The following is a 24,314-nucleotide window of genomic DNA, read 5'->3' as shown; positions in this document are numbered from 1 at the left end:
TACCTGTTGTTATACATGAAGCAATTTAACCCTTGCAGGATTGATGAGACCACGTGACACTCATCCTAAGTAGAAAACGTATGTCTTCAAACACTATTTTCTTCAATTTTCTTCAAAACTGTACTACTTGGTATAAATATGTTGTTAGGCAACATCTCAACAATATAACATATATCATTTTTTCATATATATTATATTGTTGTGCATTGCTCCTAACTACTATATACTAAGGGCTATATCTCCGAAACTTCTGAACATATTTTAACGACATAAAGCTCAAATTGAAGAGCATTGCCCCCATTATGATGCGAGTGCAAGCAGAGTCCCTTAAGGTAGAAGAAAAATTACCCTGTATATATAACATTTGTTACTGTTTAACTCTTTTTACAGAATATAACAGATTTTATCCCATAATAAGTCTCATTCCCTCATAACAATAAGGCTGACCAATGACAACCGAGGAGTAAGAACATGTGCAATTCAGAACTACATAAAGCGCACACGCTAATTGGTGCATTTTCTTTATTTTTTGATGAACAAACAATAATTTCATATTATTAAGGGTTGGAATTCTGCATCACCCTGTATATTTTTTTACACACAACTACCAAATATACTATCTAAGTGTTGCACACATGATAAAGGGGAAAGAAAATCTATACATTACAACAAGAAATTTTAAAAAATGAACTTAGTACCTGTTGTTATACATGAAGCCATTTAACCCTTGCAGGATTGATGAGACCACGTGACACTCATCCTAAGTAGAAAATGTATGTCTTCAAACACTATTTTCCTCAATTTTCTTCAAAACTGTATTGTTTGGTATAAATATGTTGTTAGGCAACATCTCAACAATATAACATATGTCATTTTTCATACATATTATATTGTTGTGTATTGCTTCTAACTACTATATACTAAGGGCTATATCTCCGAAACTTCTGAACATATTTTAACGAAATAAAGCTCACATTGAAGAACATTGCCCCATTTATGATGCGAGTGCAAGCAGAGTCCCCTACCGTAGAAGAAAAGTTACCTTGTATATATAACATTTGGTACTGTTTAACTCTTTTTACAGAATATAACAGATTTTATCCCATAATAAGTCTCATTCCCTCATAACAATAAGGCTGACCAATGACAACCGAGAAGTAAGAACATGTGCAATTCAGAACTACATAAAGCGCACACGCTAATTGGTGAATTTTCTTTATTTTTTGATGAACAAACAATAATTTCATATTATTAAGGGTTGGAATTCTGCATCACCCTGTATATTTTTTTACACACAACTACCAAATATACTATCTAAGTGTTGCACACATGATAAAGGGGAAAGAAAATCTATACATTACAACAAGAAATTTTAAAAAATGAACTTAGTACCTGTTGTTATACATGAAGCAATTTAACCCTTGCAGGATTGATGAGACCACGTGACACTCATCCTAAGTAGAAAACGTATGTCTTCAAACACTATTTTCTTCAAAACTGTACTACTTGGTATAACAATGTTGTTAGGCAACATCTCAACAATATAACATATATCATTTTTTCATATATATTATATTGTTGTGCATTGCTCCTAACTACTATATACTAAGGGCTATATCTCCGAAACTTCTGAACATATTTTAACGAAATAAAGCTCAAATTGAAGAACATTGCCCCATTTATGACGTGAGTGAGAGCAGAGTCCCCTACCATAGACGGAAAGTTTCCTTTTATATATAATATATGATACTGTTTAACTCTTTTTACAGAATATAACAGATTTTATCCCATAATAAGTCTCATTCCCTCATAACAATATGGCTGACCAATGACAACCGAGGAGTAAGGACATGTGCTATTCAGAACTACATACAGCGCACACGCTAATTGGTGCATTTTCTTTATTTTTTGATGAACAAACAATAATTTTATATTATTAATGGTTGGAATTCTGCATCACCCTGTATATTTTTTTACACACAACTACCAAATATACTATCTAAGTGTTGCACACATGATAAAGGGGAAATAAAATCTATACATTACAACAAGAAATTTTAAAAAATGAAGTTAGTACCTGTTGTTATACATGAAGCAATTTAACCCTTGCAGGATTGATGAGACCACGTGACACTCATCCTAAGTAGAAAACGTATGTCTTCAAACACTATTTTCTTCAATTTTCTTCAAAACTGTACTACTTGGTATAAATATGTTGTTAGGCAACATCTCAACAATATAACATATATCATTTTTTCATATATATTATATTGTTGTGCATTGCTCCTAACTACTATATACTAAGGGCTATATCTCCGAAACTTCTGAACATATTTTAACGACATAAAGCTCAAATTGAAGAGCATTGCCCCCATTATGATGCGAGTGCAAGCAGAGTCCCTTAAGGTAGAAGAAAATATACCTTGTATATATAACATTTGGTACTGTTTAACTCTTTTTACAGAATATAACAGATTTTATCCCATAATAAGTCTCATTCCCTCATAACAATAAGGCTGACCAATGACAACCGAGGAGTAAGAACATGTGCAATTCAGAACTACATAAAGCGCACACGCTAATTGGTGCATTTTCTTTATTTTTTGATGAACAAACAATAATTTCATATTATTAAGGGTTGGAATTCTGCATCACCCTGTATATTTTTTTACACACAACTACCAAATATACTATCTAAGTGTTGCACACATGATAAAGGGGAAAGAAAATCTATACATTACAACAAGAAATTTTAAAAAATGAACTTAGTACCTGTTGTTATACATGAAGCCATTTAACCCTTGCAGGATTGATGAGACCACGTGACACTCATCCTAAGTAGAAAATGTATGTCTTCAAACACTATTTTCCTCAATTTTCTTCAAAACTGTATTGTTTGGTATAAATATGTTGTTAGGCAACATCTCAACAATATAACATATGTCATTTTTCATACATATTATATTGTTGTGTATTGCTTCTAACTACTATATACTAAGGGCTATATCTCCGAAACTTCTGAACATATTTTAACGAAATAAAGCTCACATTGAAGAACATTGCCCCCTTTATGATGCGAGTGCAAGCAGAGTCCCCTACCGTAGAAGAAAAGTTACCTTGTATATATAACATTTGGTACTGTTTAACTCTTTTTACAGAATATAACAGATTTTATCCCATAATAAGTCTCAATCCCTCATAACAATATGGCTGACCAATGACAACCGAGGAGTAAGTACATGTGCTATTCAGAACTACATACAGCGCACACGCTAATTGGTGCATTTTCTTTATTTTTTGGTGAACAAACAATAATTTCATATTATTAAGGGTTGGAATTCTGCATCACCCTGTATATTTTTTTACACACAACTACCAAATATACTATCTAAGTATTGCACACATGATAAAGGGGAAAGAAAATCTATACATTACAACAAGAAATTTTAAAAAATGAAGTTAGTACCTGTTGTTATACATGAAGCAATTTAACCCTTGCAGGATTGATGAGACCACGTGACACTCATCCTAAGTAGAAAACGTATGTCTTCAAACACTATTTTCTTCAATTTTCTTCAAAACTGTACTACTTGGTATAAATATGTTGTTAGGCAACATCTCAACAATATAACATATATCATTTTTTCATATATATTATATTGTTGTGCATTGCTCCTAACTACTATATACTAAGGGCTATATCTCCGAAACTTCTCAACATATTTTAACGACATAAAGCTCAAATATAAGAGCATTGCCCCCTTTATGATGCGAGTGCAAGCAGAGTCCCTTACCGTAGAAGAAAAGTTACCTTGTATATATAACATTTGGTACTGTTTAACTCTTTTTACAGAATATAACAGATTTTATCCCATAATAAGTCTCATTCCCTCATAACAATAAGGCTGACCAATGACAACCGAAGAGTAAGAACATGTGCAATTCTGAACTACATACAGCGCACACGCTAATTGGTGAATTTTCTTTATTTTTTGATGAACAAACAATAATTTCATATTATTAAGGGTTGGAATTCTGCATCACCCTGTATATTTTTTTACACACAACTACCAAATATACTATCTAAGTGTTGCACACATGATAAAGGGGAAAGGAAATCTATACATTACAACAAGAAATTTTAAAAAATGAAGTTAGTACCTGTTGTTATACATGAAGCCATTTAACCCTTGCAGGATTGATGAGACCACGTGACACTCATCCTAAGTAGAAAATGTATGTCTTCAAACACTATTTTCTTCAATTTTCTTCAAAACTGTACTACTTGGTATAAATATGTTGTTAGGCAACATCTCAACAATATAACATATATCATTTTTTCATATATATTATATTGTTGTGCATTGCTCCTAACTACTATATACTAAGGGCTATATCTCCGAAACTTCTGAACATATTTTAACGACATAAAGCTCAAATATAAGAGCATTGCCCCCTTTATGATGCGAGTGTAAGCAGAGTCCCTGACCGTAGAAGAAAAGTTACCTTGTATATATAACATTTGGTACTGTTTAACTCTTTTTACAGAATATAACAGATTTTATCCCATAATAAGTCTCATTCCCTCATAACAATAAGGCTGACCAATGACAACCGAGGAGTAAGAACATGTGCAATTCAGAACTACATAAAGCGCACACGCTAATTGGTGAATTTTCTTTATTTTTTGATGAACAAACAATAATTTCATATTATTAAGGGTTGGAATTCTGCATCACCCTGTATATTTTTTAACACACAACTACCAAATACACTATCTAAGTGTTGCACACATGATAAAGGGGAAAGAAAATCTATACATTACAACAAGAAATTTTAAAAAATGAACTTAGTACCTGTTGTTATACATGAAGCCATTTAACCCTTGCAGGATTGATGAGACCACGTGACACTCATCCTAAGTAGAAAACGTATGTCTTCAAACACTATTTTCTTCAAAACTGTACTACTTGGTATAACAATGTTGTTAGGCAACATCTCAACAATATAACATATATCATTTTTTCATATATATTAAATTGTTGTGCATTGCTCCTAACTACTATATACTAAGGGCTATATCTCCGAAACTTCTGAACATATTTTAACGAAATAAAGCTCAAATTGAAGAACATTGCCCCATTTATGACGTGAGTGAGAGCAGAGTCCCCTACCATAGACGGAAAGTTTCCTTTTATATATAATATATGATACTGTTTAACTCTTTTTACAGAATATAACAGATTTTATCCCATAATAAGTCTCATTCCCTCATAACAATATGGCTGACCAATGACAACCGAGGAGTAAGGACATGTGCTATTCAGAACTACATACAGCGCACACGCTAATTGGTGCATTTTCTTTATTTTTTGATGAACAAACAATAATTTTATATTATTAAGGGTTGGAATTCTGCATCACCCTGTATATTTTTTTACACACAACTACCAAATATACTATCTAAGTGTTGCACACATGATAAAGGGGAAATAAAATCTATACATTACAACAAGAAATTTTAAAAAATGAAGTTAGTACCTGTTGTTATACATGAAGCAATTTAACCCTTGCAGGATTGATGAGACCACGTGACACTCATCCTAAGTAGAAAACGTATGTCTTCAAACACTATTTTCTTCAATTTTCTTCAAAACTGTACTACTTGGTATAAATATGTTGTTAGGCAACATCTCAACAATATAACATATATCATTTTTTCATATATATTATATTGTTGTGCATTGCTCCTAACTACTATATACTAAGGGCTATATCTCCGAAACTTCTGAACATATTTTAACGACATAAAGCTCAAATTGAAGAGCATTGCCCCCATTATGATGCGAGTGCAAGCAGAGTCCCTCAAGGTAGAAGAAAAATTACCCTGTATATATAACATTTGTTACTGTTTAACTCTTTTTACAGAATATAACAGATTTTATCCCATAATAAGTCTCATTCCCTCATAACAATAAGGCTGACCAATGACAACCGAGGAGTAAGAACATGTGCAATTCAGAACTACATAAAGCGCACACGCTAATTGGTGCATTTTCTTTATTTTTTGATGAACAAACAATAATTTCATATTATTAAGGGTTGGAATTCTGCATCACCCTGTATATTTTTTTACACACAACTACCAAATATACTATCTAAGTGTTGCACACATGATAAAGGGGAAAGAAAATCTATACATTACAACAAGAAATTTTAAAAAATGAACTTAGTACCTGTTGTTATACATGAAGCCATTTAACCCTTGCAGGATTGATGAGACCACGTGACACTCATCCTAAGTAGAAAATGTATGTCTTCAAACACTATTTTCCTCAATTTTCTTCAAAACTGTATTGTTTGGTATAAATATGTTGTTAGGCAACATCTCAACAATATAACATATGTCATTTTTCATATATATTATATTGTTGTGTATTGCTTCTAACTACTATATACTAAGGGCTATATCTCCGAAACTTCTGAACATATTTTAACGAAATAAAGCTCACATTGAAGAACATTGCCCCCTTTATGATGCGAGTGCAAGCAGAGTCCCCTACCGTAGAAGAAAAGTTACCTTGTATATATAACATTTGGTACTGTTTAACTCTTTTTACAGAATATAACAGATTTTATCCCATAATAAATCTCATTCCCTCATAACAATATGGCTGACCAATGACAACCGAGGAGTAAGTACATGTGCTATTCAGAACTACATACAGCGCACACGCTAATTGGTGCATTTTCTTTATTTTTTGATGAACAAACAATAATTTCATATTATTAAGGGTTGGAATTCTGCATCACCCTGTATATTTTTTACACACAACTACCAAATATACTATCTAAGTATTGCACACATGATAAAGGGGAAAGAAAATCTATACATTACAACAAGAAATTTTAAAAAATGAAGTTAGTACCTGTTGTTATACATGAAGCAATTTAACCCTTGCAGGATTGATGAGACCACGTGACACTCATCCTAAGTAGAAAACGTATGTCTTCAAACACTATTTTCTTCAATTTTCTTCAAAACTGTACTACTTGGTATAAATATGTTGTTAGGCAACATCTCAACAATATAACATATATCATTTTTTCATATATATTATATTGTTGTGCATTGCTCCTAACTACTATATACTAAGGGCTATATCTCCGAAACTTCTCAACATATTTTAACGACATAAAGCTCAAATATAAGAGCATTGCCCCCTTTATGATGCGAGTGCAAGCAGAGTCCCTTACCGTAGAAGAAAAGTTACCTTGTATATATAACATTTGGTACTGTTTAACTCTTTTTACAGAATATAACAGATTTTATCCCATAATAAGTCTCATTCCCTCATAACAATAAGGCTGACCAATGACAACCGAAGAGTAAGAACATGTGCAATTCTGAACTACATACAGCGCACACGCTAATTGGTGAATTTTCTTTATTTTTTGATGAACAAACAATAATTTCATATTATTAAGGGTTGGAATTCTGCATCACCCTGTATATTTTTTTACACACAACTACCAAATATACTATCTAAGTGTTGCATACATGATAAAGGGGAAAGGAAATCTATACATTACAACAAGAAATTTTAAAAAATGAACTTAGTACCTGTTGTTATACATGAAGCCATTTAACCCTTGCAGGATTGATGAGACCACGTGACACTCATCCTAAGTAGAAAATGTATGTCTTCAAACACTATTTTCTTCAATTTTCTTCAAAACTGTACTACTTGGTATAAATATGTTGTTAGGCAACATCTCAACAATATAACATATATCATTTTTTCATATATATTATATTGTTGTGCATTGCTCCTAACTACTATATACTAAGGGCTATATCTCCGAAACTTCTGAACATATTTTAACGACATAAAGCTCAAATATAAGAGCATTGCCCCCTTTATGATGCGAGTGCAAGCAGAGTCCCTGACCGTAGAAGAAAATTTACCTTGTATATATAACATTTGGTACTGTTTAACTCTTTTTACAGAATATAACAGATTTTATCCCATAATAAGTCTCATTCCCTCATAACAATAAGGCTGACCAATGACAACCGAGGAGTAAGAACATGTGCAATTCAGAACTACATAAAGCGCACACGCTAATTGGTGAATTTTCTTTATTTTTTGATGAACAAACAATAATTTCATATTATTAAGGGTTGGAATTCTGCATCACCCTGTATATTTTTTTACACACAACTACCAAATACACTATCTAAGTGTTGCACACATGATAAAGGGGAAAGAAAATCTATACATTACAACAAGAAATTTTAAAAAATGAACTTAGCACCTGTTGTTATACATGAAGCCATTTAACCCTTGCAGGATTGATGAGACCACGTGACACTCATCCTAAGTAGAAAACGTATGTCTTCAAACACTATTTTCTTCAAAACTGTACTACTTGGTATAACAATGTTGTTAGGCAACATCTCAACAATATAACATATATCATTTTTTCATATATATTATATTGTTGTGCATTGCTCCTAACTACTATATACTAAGGGCTATATCTCCGAAACTTCTGAACATATTTTAACGAAATAAAGCTCAAATTGAAGAACATTGCCCCATTTATGACGTGAGTGAGAGCAGAGTCCCCTACCATAGACGGAAAGTTTCCTTTTATATATAATATATGATACTGTTTAACTCTTTTTACAGAATATAACAGATTTTATCCCATAATAAGTCTCATTCCCTCATAACAATATGGCTGACCAATGACAACCGAGGAGTAAGGACATGTGCTATTCAGAACTACATACAGCGCACACGCTAATTGGTGCATTTTCTTTATTTTTTGATGAACAAACAATAATTTTATATTATTAAGGGTTGGAATTCTGCATCACCCTGTATATTTTTTTACACACAACTACTAATATACTATCTAAGTGTTGCACACATGATAAAGGGGAAAGAAAATCTATACATTACAACAAGAAATTTTAAAAAATGAAGTTAGTACCTGTTGTTATACATGAAGCAATTTAACCCTTGCAGGATTGATGAGACCACGTGACACTCATCCTAAGTAGAAAACGTATGTCTTCAAACACTATTTTCTTCAATTTTCTTCAAAACTGTACTACTTGGTATAAATATGTTGTTAGGCAACATCTCAACAATATAACATATATCATTTTTTCATATATATTATATTGTTGTGCATTGCTCCTAACTACTATATACTAAGGGCTATATCTCCGAAACTTCTGAACATATTTTAACGACATAAAGCTCAAATTGAAGAGCATTGCCCCCATTATGATGCGAGTGCAAGCAGAGTCCCTTAAGGTAGAAGAAAAATTACCCTGTATATATAACATTTGTTACTGTTTAACTCTTTTTACAGAATATAACAGATTTTATCCCATAATAAGTCTCATTCCCTCATAACAATAAGGCTGACCAATGACAACCGAGGAGTAAGAACATGTGCAATTCAGAACTACATAAAGCGCACACGCTAATTGGTGCATTTTCTTTATTTTTTGATGAACAAACAATAATTTCATATTATTAAGGGTTGGAATTCTGCATCACCCTGTATATTTTTTTACACACAACTACCAAATATACTATCTAAGTGTTGCACACATGATAAAGGGGAAAGAAAATCTATACATTACAACAAGAAATTTTAAAAAATGAACTTAGTACCTGTTGTTATACATGAAGCCATTTAACCCTTGCAGGATTGATGAGACCACGTGACACTCATCCTAAGTAGAAAATGTATGTCTTCAAACACTATTTTCCTCAATTTTCTTCAAAACTGTATTGTTTGGTATAAATATGTTGTTAGGCAACATCTCAACAATATAACATATGTCATTTTTCATATATATTATATTGTTGTGTATTGCTTCTAACTACTATATACTAAGGGCTATATCTCCGAAACTTCTGAACATACTTTAACGAAATAAAGCTCACATTGAAGAACATTGCCCCCTTTATGATGCGAGTGCAAGCAGAGTCCCCTACCGTAGAAGAAAAGTTACCTTGTATATATAACATTTGGTACTGTTTAACTCTTTTTACAGAATATAACAGATTTTATCCCATAATAAATCTCATTCCCTCATAACAATATGGCTGACCAATGACAACCGAGGAGTAAGTACATGTGCTATTCAGAACTACATACAGCGCACACGCTAATTGGTGCATTTTCTTTATTTTTTGATGAACAAACAATAATTTCATATTATTAAGGGTTGGAATTCTGCATCACCCTGTATATTTTTTTACACACAACTACCAAATATACTATCTAAGTATTGCACACATGATAAAGGGGAAAGAAAATCTATACATTACAACAAGAAATTTTAAAAAATGAAGTTAGTACCTGTTGTTATACATGAAGCAATTTAACCCTTGCAGGATTGATGAGACCACGTGACACTCATCCTAAGTAGAAAACGTATGTCTTCAAACACTATTTTCTTCAATTTTCTTCAAAACTGTACTACTTGGTATAAATATGTTGTTAGGCAACATCTCAACAATATAACATATATCATTTTTTCATATATATTATATTGTTGTGCATTGCTCCTAACTACTATATACTAAGGGCTATATCTCCGAAACTTCTCAACATATTTTAACGACATAAAGCTCAAATATAAGAGCATTGCCCCCTTTATGATGCGAGTGCAAGCAGAGTCCCTTACCGTAGAAGAAAAGTTACCTTGTATATATAACATTTGGTACTGTTTAACTCTTTTTACAGAATATAACAGATTTTATCCCATAATAAGTCTCATTCCCTCATAACAATAAGGCTGACCAATGACAACCGAAGAGTAAGAACATGTGCAATTCTGAACTACATACAGCGCACACGCTAATTGGTGAATTTTCTTTATTTTTTGATGAACAAACAATAATTTCATATTATTAAGGGTTGGAATTCTGCATCACCCTGTATATTTTTTTACACACAACTACCAAATATACTATCTAAGTGTTGCATACATGATAAAGGGGAAAGGAAATCTATACATTACAACAAGAAATTTTAAAAAATGAACTTAGTACCTGTTGTTATACATGAAGCCATTTAACCCTTGCAGGATTGATGAGACCACGTGACACTCATCCTAAGTAGAAAATGTATGTCTTCAAACACTATTTTCTTCAATTTTCTTCAAAACTGTACTACTTGGTATAAATATGTTGTTAGGCAACATCTCAACAATATAACATATATCATTTTTTCATATATATTATATTGTTGTGCATTGCTCCTAACTACTATATACTAAGGGCTATATCTCCGAAACTTCTGAACATATTTTAACGACATAAAGCTCAAATATAAGAGCATTGCCCCCTTTATGATGCGAGTGCAAGCAGAGTCCCTGACCGTAGAAGAAAAGTTACCTTGTATATATAACATTTGGTACTGTTTAACTCTTTTTACAGAATATAACAGATTTTATCCCATAATAAGTCTCATTCCCTCATAACAATAAGGCTGACCAATGACAACCGAGGAGTAAGAACATGTGCAATTCAGAACTACATAAAGCGCACACGCTAATTGGTGAATTTTCTTTATTTTTTGATGAACAAACAATAATTTCATATTATTAAGGGTTGGAATTCTGCATCACCCTGTATATTTTTTTACACACAACTACCAAATACACTATCTAAGTGTTGCACACATGATAAAGGGGATAGAAAATCTATACATTACAACAAGAAATTTTAAAAAATGAACTTAGTACCTGTTGTTATACATGAAGCCATTTAACCCTTGCAGGATTGATGAGACCACGTGACACTCATCCTAAGTAGAAAACGTATGTCTTCAAACAATATTTTCTTCAAAACTGTACTACTTGGTATAACAATGTTGTTAGGCAACATCTCAACAATATAACATATATCATTTTTTCATATATATTATATTGTTGTGCATTGCTCCTAACTACTATATACTAAGGGCTATATCTCCGAAACTTCTGAACATATTTTAACGAAATAAAGCTCAAATTGAAGAACATTGCCCCATTTATGACGTGAGTGAGAGCAGAGTCCCCTACCATAGACGGAAAGTTTCCTTTTATATATAATATATGATACTGTTTAACTCTTTTTACAGAATATAACAGATTTTATCCCATAATAAGTCTCATTCCCTCATAACAATATGGCTGACCAATGACAACCGAGGAGTAAGGACATGTGCTATTCAGAACTACATACAGCGCACACGCTAATTGGTGCATTTTCTTTATTTTTTGATGAACAAACAATAATTTTATATTATTAAGGGTTGGAATTCTGCATCACCCTGTATATTTTTTACACACAACTACCAAATATACTATCTAAGTGTTGCACACATGATAAAGGGGAAATAAAATCTATACATTACAACAAGAAATTTTAAAAAATGAAGTTAGTACCTGTTGTTATACATGAAGCAATTTAACCCTTGCAGGATTGATGAGACCACGTGACACTCATCCTAAGTAGAAAACGTATGTCTTCAAACACTATTTTCTTCAATTTTCTTCAAAACTGTACTACTTGGTATAAATATGTTGTTAGGCAACATCTCAACAATATAACATATATCATTTTTTCATATATATTATATTGTTGTGCATTGCTCCTAACTACTATATACTAAGGGCTATATCTCCGAAACTTCTGAACATATTTTAACGACATAAAGCTCAAATTGAAGAGCATTGCCCCCATTATGATGCGAGTGCAAGCAGAGTCCCTTAAGGTAGAAGAAAAATTACCCTGTATATATAACATTTGGTACTGTTTAACTCTTTTTACAGAATATAACAGATTTTATCCCATAATAAGTCTCATTCCCTCATAACAATAAGGCTGACCAATGACAACCGAGGAGTAAGAACATGTGCAATTCAGAACTACATAAAGCGCACACGCTAATTGGTGCATTTTCTTTATTTTTTGATGAACAAACAATAATTTCATATTATTAAGGGTTGGAATTCTGCATCACCCTGTATATTTTTTTTACACACAACTACCAAATATACTATCTAAGTGTTGCACACATGATAAAGGGGAAAGAAAATCTATACATTACAACAAGAAATTTTAAAAAATGAACTTAGTACCTGTTGTTATACATGAAGCCATTTAACCCTTGCAGGATTGATGAGACCACGTGACACTCATCCTAAGTAGAAAATGTATGTCTTCAAACACTATTTTCCTCAATTTTCTTCAAAACTATATTGTTTGGTATAAATATGTTGTTAGGCAACATCTCAACAATATAACATATGTCATTTTTCATATATATTATATTGTTGTGTATTGCTTCTAACTACTATATACTAAGGGCTATATCTCCGAAACTTCTGAACATATTTTAACGAAATAAAGCTCACATTGAAGAACATTGCCCCCTTTATGATGCGAGTGCAAGCAGAGTCCCCTACCGTAGAAGAAAAGTTACCTTGTATATATAACATTTGGTACTGTTTAACTCTTTTTACAGAATATAACAGATTTTATCCCATAATAAGTCTCATTCCCTCATAACAATATGGCTGACCAATGACAACCGAGGAGTAAGTACATGTGCTATTCAGAACTACATACAGCGCACACGCTAATTGGTGCATTTTCTTTATTTTTTGATGAACAAACAATAATTTCATATTATTAAGGGTTGGAATTCTGCATCACCCTGTATATTTTTTTACACACAACTACCAAATATACTATCAAAGTATTGCACACATGATAAAGGGGAAAGAAAATCTATACATTACAACAAGAAATTTTAAAAAATGAAGTTAGTACCTGTTGTTATACATGAAGCAATTTAACCCTTGCAGGATTGATGAGACCACGTGACACTCATCCTAAGTAGAAAACGTATGTCTTCAAACACTATTTTCTTCAATTTTCTTCAAAACTGTACTACTTGGTATAAATATGTTGTTAGGCAACATCTCAACAATATAACATATATCATTTTTTCATATATATTATATTGTTGTGCATTGCTCCTAACTACTATATACTAAGGGCTATATCTCCGAAACTTCTCAACATAATTTAACGACATAAAGCTCAAATATAAGAGCATTGCCCCCTTTATGATGCGAGTGCAAGCAGAGTCCCTTACCGTAGAAGAAAAGTTACCTTGTATATATAACATTTGGTACTGTTTAACTCTTTTTACAGAATATAACAGATTTTATCCCATAATAAGTCTCATTCCCTCATAACAATATGGCTGACCAATGACAACCGAGGAGTAAGAACATGTGCTATTCAGAACTACATACAGCGCACACGCTAATTGGTGCATTTTCTTTATTTTTTGATGAACAAACAATAATTTCATATTATTAAGGGTTGGAATTCTGCATCACCCTGTATATTTTTTTACACACAACTACCAAATATACTATCTAAGTGTGGCACACATGTTAAAGGGGAAAGAAAATCTATACATTACAACAAGAAATTTTAAAAAATGAAGTTAGTACCTGTTGTTATACATGAAGCAATTTAACCCTTGCAGGATTGATGAGACCACGTGACACTCATCCTAAGTAGAAAACGTATGTCTTCAAACACTATTTTCTTCAATTTTCTTCAAAACTGTACTACTTGGTATAAATATGTTGTTAGGCAACATCTCAACAATATAACATATATCATTTTTTCATATATATTATATTGTTGTGCATTGCTCCTAACTACTATATACTAAGGGCTATATCTCCGAAACTTCTGAACATATTTTAACGACATAAAGCTCAAATATAAGAGCATTGCCCCCTTTATGATGCGAGTGCAAGCAGAGTCCCTTACCGTAGAAGAAAAGTTACCTTGTATATATAACATTTGGTACTGTTTAACTCTTTTTACAGAATATAACAGATTTTATCCCATAATAAGTCTCATTCCCTCATAACAATAAGGCTGACCAATGACAACCGAAGAGTAAGAACATGTGCAATTCTGAACTACATACAGCGCACACGCTAATTGGTGAATTTTCTTTATTTTTTGATGAACAAACAATAATTTCATATTATTAAGGGTTGGAATTCTGCATCACCCTGTATATTTTTTTACACACAACTACCAAATATACTATCTAAGTGTTGCACACATGATAAAGGGGAAAGGAAATCTATACATTACAACAAGAAATTTTAAAAAATGAACTTAGTACCTGTTTTTATACATGAAGCCATTTAACCCTTGCAGGATTGATGAGACCACGTGACACTCATCCTAAGTAGAAAATGTATGTCTTCAAACACTATTTTCTTCAATTTTCTTCAAAACTGTACTACTTGGTATAAATATGTTGTTAGGCAACATCTCAACAATATAACATATATCATTTTTTCATATATATTATATTGTTGTGCATTGCTCCTAACTACTATATACTAAGGGCTATATCTCCGAAACTTCTGAACATATTTTAACGACATAAAGCTCAAATATAAGAGCATTGCCCCCTTTATGATGCGAGTGTAAGCAGAGTCCCTGACCGTAGAAGAAAAGTTACCTTGTATATATAACATTTGGTACTGTTTAACTCTTTTTACAGAATATAACAGATTTTATCCCATAATAAGTCTCATTCCCTCATAACAATAAGGCTGACCAATGACAACCGAGGAGTAAGAACATGTGCAATTCAGAACTACATAAAGCGCACACGCTAATTGGTGAATTTTCTTTATTTTTTGATGAACAAACAATAATTTCATATTATTAAGGGTTGGAATTCTGCATCACCCTGTATATTTTTTAACACACAACTACCAAATACACTATCTAAGTGTTGCACACATGATAAAGGGGAAAGAAAATCTATACATTACAACAAGAAATTTTAAAAAATGAACTTAGTACCTGTTGTTATACATGAAGCCATTTAACCCTTGCAGGATTGATGAGACCACGTGACACTCATCCTAAGTAGAAAACGTATGTCTTCAAACACTATTTTCTTCAAAACTGTACTACTTGGTATAACAATGTTGTTAGGCAACATCTCAACAATATAACATATATCATTTTTTCATATATATTAAATTGTTGTGCATTGCTCCTAACTACTATATACTAAGGGCTATATCTCCGAAACTTCTGAACATATTTTAACGAAATAAAGCTCAAATTGAAGAACATTGCCCCATTTATGACGTGAGTGAGAGCAGAGTCCCCTACCATAGACGGAAAGTTTCCTTTTATATATAATATATGATACTGTTTAACTCTTTTTACAGAATATAACAGATTTTATCCCATAATAAGTCTCATTCCCTCATAACAATATGGCTGACCAATGACAACCGAGGAGTAAGGACATGTGCTATTCAGAACTACATACAGCGCACACGCTAATTGGTGCATTTTCTTTATTTTTTGATGAACAAACAATAATTTTATATTATTAAGGGTTGGAATTCTGCATCACCCTGTATATTTTTTTACACACAACTACCAAATATACTATCTAAGTGTTGCACACATGATAAAGGGGAAATAAAATCTATACATTACAACAAGAAATTTTAAAAAATGAAGTTAGTACCTGTTGTTATACATGAAGCAATTTAACCCTTGCAGGATTGATGAGACCACGTGACACTCATCCTAAGTAGAAAACGTATGTCTTCAAACACTATTTTCTTCAATTTTCTTCAAAACTGTACTACTTGGTATAAATATGTTGTTAGGCAACATCTCAACAATATAACATATATCATTTTTTCATATATATTATATTGTTGTGCATTGCTCCTAACTACTATATACTAAGGGCTATATCTCCGAAACTTCTGAACATATTTTAACGACATAAAGCTCAAATTGAAGAGCATTGCCCCCATTATGATGCGAGTGCAAGCAGAGTCCCTCAAGGTAGAAGAAAAATTACCCTGTATATATAACATTTGTTACTGTTTAACTCTTTTTACAGAATATAACAGATTTTATCCCATAATAAGTCTCATTCCCTCATAACAATAAGGCTGACCAATGACAACCGAGGAGTAAGAACATGTGCAATTCAGAACTACATAAAGCGCACACGCTAATTGGTGCATTTTCTTTATTTTTTGATGAACAAACAATAATTTCATATTATTAAGGGTTGGAATTCTGCATCACCCTGTATATTTTTTTACACACAACTACCAAATATACTATCTAAGTGTTGCACACATGATAAAGGGGAAAGAAAATCTATACATTACAACAAGAAATTTTAAAAAATGAACTTAGTACCTGTTGTTATACATGAAGCCATTTAACCCTTGCAGGATTGATGAGACCACGTGACACTCATCCTAAGTAGAAAATGTATGTCTTCAAACACTATTTTCCTCAATTTTCTTCAAAACTGTATTGTTTGGTATAAATATGTTGTTAGGCAACATCTCAACAATATAACATATGTCATTTTTCATATATATTATATTGTTGTGTATTGCTTCTAACTACTATATACTAAGGGCTATATCTCCGAAACTTCTGAACATATTTTAACGAAATAAAGCTCACATTGAAGAACATTGCCCCCTTTATGATGCGAGTGCAAGCAGAGTCCCCTACCGTAGAAGAAAAGTTACCTTGTATATATAACATTTGGTACTGTTTAACTCTTTTTACAGAATATAACAGATTTTATCCCATAATAAATCTCATTCCCTCATAACAATATGGCTGACCAATGACAACCGAGGAGTAAGTACATGTGCTATTCAGAACTACATACAGCGCACACGCTAATTGGTGCATTTTCTTTATTTTTTGATGAACAAACAATAATTTCATATTATTAAGGGTTGGAATTCTGCATCACCCTGTATATTTTTTACACACAACTACCAAATATACTATCTAAGTATTGCACACATGATAAAGGGGAAAGAAAATCTATACATTACAACAAGAAATTTTAAAAAATGAAGTTAGTACCTGTTGTTATACATGAAGCAATTTAACCCTTGCAGGATTGATGAGACCACGTGACACTCATCCTAAGTAGAAAACGTATGTCTTCAAACACTATTTTCTTCAATTTTCTTCAAAACTGTACTACTTGGTATAAATATGTTGTTAGGCAACATCTCAACAATATAACATATATCATTTTTTCATATATATTATATTGTTGTGCATTGCTCCTAACTACTATATACTAAGGGCTATATCTCCGAAACTTCTCAACATATTTTAACGACATAAAGCTCAAATATAAGAGCATTGCCCCCTTTATGATGCGAGTGCAAGCAGAGTCCCTTACCGTAGAAGAAAAGTTACCTTGTATATATAACATTTGGTACTGTTTAACTCTTTTTACAGAATATAACAGATTTTATCCCATAATAAGTCTCATTCCCTCATAACAATAAGGCTGACCAATGACAACCGAAGAGTAAGAACATGTGCAATTCTGAACTACATACAGCGCACACGCTAATTGGTGAATTTTCTTTATTTTTTGATGAACAAACAATAATTTCATATTATTAAGGGTTGGAATTCTGCATCACCCTGTATATTTTTTTACACACAACTACCAAATATACTATCTAAGTGTTGCATACATGATAAAGGGGAAAGGAAATCTATACATTACAACAAGAAATTTTAAAAAATGAACTTAGTACCTGTTGTTATACATGAAGCCATTTAACCCTTGCAGGATTGATGAGACCACGTGACACTCATCCTAAGTAGAAAATGTATGTCTTCAAACACTATTTTCTTCAATTTTCTTCAAAACTGTACTACTTGGTATAAATATGTTGTTAGGCAACATCTCAACAATATAACATATATCATTTTTTCATATATATTATATTGTTGTGCATTGCTCCTAACTACTATATACTAAGGGCTATATCTCCGAAACTTCTGAACATATTTTAACGACATAAAGCTCAAATATAAGAGCATTGCCCCCTTTATGATGCGAGTGCAAGCAGAGTCCCTGACCGTAGAAGAAAATTTACCTTGTATATATAACATTTGGTACTGTTTAACTCTTTTTACAGAATATAACAGATTTTATCCCATAATAAGTCTCATTCCCTCATAACAATAAGGCTGACCAATGACAACCGAGGAGTAAGAACATGTGCAATTCAGAACTACATAAAGCGCACACGCTAATTGGTGAATTTTCTTTATTTTTTGATGAACAAACAATAATTTCATATTATTAAGGGTTGGAATTCTGCATCACCCTGTATATTTTTTTACACACAACTACCAAATACACTATCTAAGTGTTGCACACATGATAAAGGGGAAAGAAAATCTATACATTACAACAAGAAATTTTAAAAAATGAACTTAGTACCTGTTGTTATACATGAAGCCATTTAACCCTTGCAGGATTGATGAGACCACGTGACACTCATCCTAAGTAGAAAACGTATGTCTTCAAACACTATTTTCTTCAAAACTGTACTACTTGGTATAACAATGTTGTTAGGCAACATCTCAACAATATAACATATATCATTTTTTCATATATATTATATTGTTGTGCATTGCTCCTAACTACTATATACTAAGGGCTATATCTCCGAAACTTCTGAACATATTTTAACGAAATAAAGCTCAAATTGAAGAACATTGCCCCATTTATGACGTGAGTGAGAGCAGAGTCCCCTACCATAGACGGAAAGTTTCCTTTTATATATAATATATGATACTGTTTAACTCTTTTTACAGAATATAACAGATTTTATCCCATAATAAGTCTCATTCCCTCATAACAATATGGCTGACCAATGACAACCGAGGAGTAAGGACATGTGCTATTCAGAACTACATACAGCGCACACGCTAATTGGTGCATTTTCTTTATTTTTTGATGAACAAACAATAATTTTATATTATTAAGGGTTGGAATTCTGCATCACCCTGTATATTTTTTTACACACAACTACTAATATACTATCTAAGTGTTGCACACATGATAAAGGGGAAAGAAAATCTATACATTACAACAAGAAATTTTAAAAAATGAAGTTAGTACCTGTTGTTATACATGAAGCAATTTAACCCTTGCAGGATTGATGAGACCACGTGACACTCATCCTAAGTAGAAAACGTATGTCTTCAAACACTATTTTCTTCAATTTTCTTCAAAACTGTACTACTTGGTATAAATATGTTGTTAGGCAACATCTCAACAATATAACATATATCATTTTTTCATATATATTATATTGTTGTGCATTGCTCCTAACTACTATATACTAAGGGCTATATCTCCGAAACTTCTGAACATATTTTAACGACATAAAGCTCAAATTGAAGAGCATTGCCCCCATTATGATGCGAGTGCAAGCAGAGTCCCTTAAGGTAGAAGAAAAATTACCCTGTATATATAACATTTGTTACTGTTTAACTCTTTTTACAGAATATAACAGATTTTATCCCATAATAAGTCTCATTCCCTCATAACAATAAGGCTGACCAATGACAACCGAGGAGTAAGAACATGTGCAATTCAGAACTACATAAAGCGCACACGCTAATTGGTGCATTTTCTTTATTTTTTGATGAACAAACAATAATTTCATATTATTAAGGGTTGGAATTCTGCATCACCCTGTATATTTTTTTACACACAACTACCAAATATACTATCTAAGTGTTGCACACATGATAAAGGGGAAAGAAAATCTATACATTACAACAAGAAATTTTAAAAAATGAACTTAGTACCTGTTGTTATACATGAAGCCATTTAACCCTTGCAGGATTGATGAGACCACGTGACACTCATCCTAAGTAGAAAATGTATGTCTTCAAACACTATTTTCCTCAATTTTCTTCAAAACTGTATTGTTTGGTATAAATATGTTGTTAGGCAACATCTCAACAATATAACATATGTCATTTTTCATATATATTATATTGTTGTGTATTGCTTCTAACTACTATATACTAAGGGCTATATCTCCGAAACTTCTGAACATACTTTAACGAAATAAAGCTCACATTGAAGAACATTGCCCCCTTTATGATGCGAGTGCAAGCAGAGTCCCCTACCGTAGAAGAAAAGTTACCTTGTATATATAACATTTGGTACTGTTTAACTCTTTTTACAGAATATAACAGATTTTATCCCATAATAAATCTCATTCCCTCATAACAATATGGCTGACCAATGACAACCGAGGAGTAAGTACATGTGCTATTCAGAACTACATACAGCGCACACGCTAATTGGTGCATTTTCTTTATTTTTTGATGAACAAACAATAATTTCATATTATTAAGGGTTGGAATTCTGCATCACCCTGTATATTTTTTTACACACAACTACCAAATATACTATCTAAGTATTGCACACATGATAAAGGGGAAAGAAAATCTATACATTACAACAAGAAATTTTAAAAAATGAAGTTAGTACCTGTTGTTATACATGAAGCAATTTAACCCTTGCAGGATTGATGAGACCACGTGACACTCATCCTAAGTAGAAAACGTATGTCTTCAAACACTATTTTCTTCAATTTTCTTCAAAACTGTACTACTTGGTATAAATATGTTGTTAGGCAACATCTCAACAATATAACATATATCATTTTTTCATATATATTATATTGTTGTGCATTGCTCCTAACTACTATATACTAAGGGCTATATCTCCGAAACTTCTCAACATATTTTAACGACATAAAGCTCAAATATAAGAGCATTGCCCCCTTTATGATGCGAGTGCAAGCAGAGTCCCTTACCGTAGAAGAAAAGTTACCTTGTATATATAACATTTGGTACTGTTTAACTCTTTTTACAGAATATAACAGATTTTATCCCATAATAAGTCTCATTCCCTCATAACAATAAGGCTGACCAATGACAACCGAAGAGTAAGAACATGTGCAATTCTGAACTACATACAGCGCACACGCTAATTGGTGAATTTTCTTTATTTTTTGATGAACAAACAATAATTTCATATTATTAAGGGTTGGAATTCTGCATCACCCTGTATATTTTTTTACACACAACTACCAAATATACTATCTAAGTGTTGCATACATGATAAAGGGGAAAGGAAATCTATACATTACAACAAGAAATTTTAAAAAATGAACTTAGTACCTGTTGTTATACATGAAGCCATTTAACCCTTGCAGGATTGATGAGACCACGTGACACTCATCCTAAGTAGAAAATGTATGTCTTCAAACACTATTTTCTTCAATTTTCTTCAAAACTGTACTACTTGGTATAAATATGTTGTTAGGCAACATCTCAACAATATAACATATATCATTTTTTCATATATATTATATTGTTGTGCATTGCTCCTAACTACTATATACTAAGGGCTATATCTCCGAAACTTCTGAACATATTTTAACGACATAAAGCTCAAATATAAGAGCATTGCCCCCTTTATGATGCGAGTGCAAGCAGAGTCCCTGACCGTAGAAGAAAAGTTACCTTGTATATATAACATTTGGTACTGTTTAACTCTTTTTACAGAATATAACAGATTTTATCCCATAATAAGTCTCATTCCCTCATAACAATAAGGCTGACCAATGACAACCGAGGAGTAAGAACATGTGCAATTCAGAACTACATAAAGCGCACACGCTAATTGGTGAATTTTCTTTATTTTTTGATGAACAAACAATAATTTCATATTATTAAGGGTTGGAATTCTGCATCACCCTGTATATTTTTTTACACACAACTACCAAATACACTATCTAAGTGTTGCACACATGATAAAGGGGATAGAAAATCTATACATTACAACAAGAAATTTTAAAAAATGAACTTAGTACCTGTTGTTATACATGAAGCCATTTAACCCTTGCAGGATTGATGAGACCACGTGACACTCATCCTAAGTAGAAAACGTATGTCTTCAAACAATATTTTCTTCAAAACTGTACTACTTGGTATAACAATGTTGTTAGGCAACATCTCAACAATATAACATATATCATTTTTTCATATATATTATATTGTTGTGCATTGCTCCTAACTACTATATACTAAGGGCTATATCTCCGAAACTTCTGAACATATTTTAACGAAATAAAGCTCAAATTGAAGAACATTGCCCCATTTATGACGTGAGTGAGAGCAGAGTCCCCTACCATAGACGGAAAGTTTCCTTTTATATATAATATATGATACTGTTTAACTCTTTTTACAGAATATAACAGATTTTATCCCATAATAAGTCTCATTCCCTCATAACAATATGGCTGACCAATGACAACCGAGGAGTAAGGACATGTGCTATTCAGAACTACATACAGCGCACACGCTAATTGGTGCATTTTCTTTATTTTTTGATGAACAAACAATAATTTTATATTATTAAGGGTTGGAATTCTGCATCACCCTGTATATTTTTTACACACAACTACCAAATATACTATCTAAGTGTTGCACACATGATAAAGGGGAAATAAAATCTATACATTACAACAAGAAATTTTAAAAAATGAAGTTAGTACCTGTTGTTATACATGAAGCAATTTAACCCTTGCAGGATTGATGAGACCACGTGACACTCATCCTAAGTAGAAAACGTATGTCTTCAAACACTATTTTCTTCAATTTTCTTCAAAACTGTACTACTTGGTATAAATATGTTGTTAGGCAACATCTCAACAATATAACATATATCATTTTTTCATATATATTATATTGTTGTGCATTGCTCCTAACTACTATATACTAAGGGCTATATCTCCGAAACTTCTGAACATATTTTAACGACATAAAGCTCAAATTGAAGAGCATTGCCCCCATTATGATGCGAGTGCAAGCAGAGTCCCTTAAGGTAGAAGAAAAATTACCCTGTATATATAACATTTGGTACTGTTTAACTCTTTTTACAGAATATAACAGATTTTATCCCATAATAAGTCTCATTCCCTCATAACAATAAGGCTGACCAATGACAACCGAGGAGTAAGAACATGTGCAATTCAGAACTACATAAAGCGCACACGCTAATTGGTGCATTTTCTTTATTTTTTGATGAACAAACAATAATTTCATATTATTAAGGGTTGGAATTCTGCATCACCCTGTATATTTTTTTTACACACAACTACCAAATATACTATCTAAGTGTTGCACACATGATAAAGGGGAAAGAAAATCTATACATTACAACAAGAAATTTTAAAAAATGAACTTAGTACCTGTTGTTATACATGAAGCCATTTAACCCTTGCAGGATTGATGAGACCACGTGACACTCATCCTAAG

The sequence above is a fragment of the Thermobia domestica genome, chromosome 2 (genome assembly GCF_964235325.1).
Source record: "Thermobia domestica chromosome 2, izTheDome1.hap1.1, whole genome shotgun sequence".
Classification (NCBI taxonomy): domain Eukaryota; kingdom Metazoa; phylum Arthropoda; class Insecta; order Zygentoma; family Lepismatidae; genus Thermobia; species Thermobia domestica.
Note: the sequence above shows the minus strand (reverse complement) of the source record.